Raw genomic sequence first — 1,500 nt, 5'->3', positions numbered from 1 at the left:
GGCAGAAAAGAGTGCTTGTGGTCACTCATAGATCAGAGGCTAGGCCAGGAAAGGAGTAAACACCTCGTCCTTATCATACCACCTTGAAAGAACTGAAAATTAACAGTTTTCTAGAAGTATCTCTGAAAACAACTGCATACCCCTGAAGCTTGGAACAGTACATTCCCCACACTGGAAGCAGAACCCTACCTTAACAAAGAATGTAAAAGTTAAGTAATTGGCTATGAACATTAGCAAACTGCCCAAAAAGAGTCAGACCATAGAATCTTTTTGGTGACAAAGAAGATCAGAACATACAAACAGAAGAAGACAACAATGTCAAAGCTCCTACATCCAAAATCTCCAAGAAAAATATGAATTAGTCCTGGGCCATGGGAAAGCTCAAAAAGGATTTTGAGAAACAAGTAAGAGAAATAGAGGAAAAACTAGGAAGAGAAATGAGAGTGATGGAAGAAAATCATGAAAAACAAGTCAACAGCTTGCTAAAGCAGACCTAAAAAATACTAAACACCTTAAAATATAGCCTAACCCAAATGGCAAAAGAGGTCCAAAAAGCCAATGAGAAGAATAATGTCTTCAAGAGCAGAATTAGAAAAGGAAGTTCAAATGCTCACTGACAAAAATACTTCCTTAAAAATTAGAATGGAGGAAATGGAAGCTAATGACTTTATGAGAAATGAAGACATTGTAAAACAAAACCAAAAGAATGAAAAAAAAAATAGAAGACAATACGAATTATCTCATTGGAAAAACAACTGACCTGGAAAATAGGTCCAGGAGAGATAATTTAAAAATTATTGGACTATCTGAAAGCCATGATCAAAAAAAGAAATCATCTTTCAAGAAATTATCAAAGAAAATTGCCCCGATATTTAGAACCAGAGGGCAAAATAGAAATGGAAAGAATCCACTGATCACCTCCTGAAAGAGATCCCCAAAGGAAAACTCCTAGGAATATTGTAGCCAAATTCCAGAGTTTTCAGATCAAGGAGAAAATATTGCAAGCAGCCAGAAACAAACCATTCAAGTTTTGTGGAAACACAATCAGAATAACACAAAATTTAGCAGCTGCTACATTAAGGGACCAATTACTTAATTCCAGAGGTCAAAGGAGTTAGGATTACAGCCAAGAATCACCTACTCAGCAAAACTGAGTATAATTCTTCAGGGGAAAAATGGACATTCAGTGAATTAGATACCTTTCAAACATTCTTGATGAAAAGACCAGAGCTGAATAGAAAATTTGACTTTCAAATACAAGATTCAAGAGAAGCATGAAGAGGTAAACAGGAAAAAGAAATCATAAGGAACTTATTAAGGTTGAACAGTTACATTCCTGCATGGAAAGATGATATTTGAAACTCCTGAGACCTCTGTTAGTATAAGGGTAGTTGGAGGGGAAAGCAATTATATGTATATTTGGATAGATAGACAGATAGATAGATAGATAGATAGATAGATAGATAGATAGATAGATAGATAGATAGATAGATAGATAGA

Source organism: Vombatus ursinus, unplaced genomic scaffold (genome assembly GCF_900497805.2).
Source record: "Vombatus ursinus unplaced genomic scaffold, bare-nosed wombat genome assembly UNPS02014864.1, whole genome shotgun sequence".
Lineage (NCBI taxonomy): Eukaryota > Metazoa > Chordata > Mammalia > Diprotodontia > Vombatidae > Vombatus > Vombatus ursinus.
Note: the sequence above shows the minus strand (reverse complement) of the source record.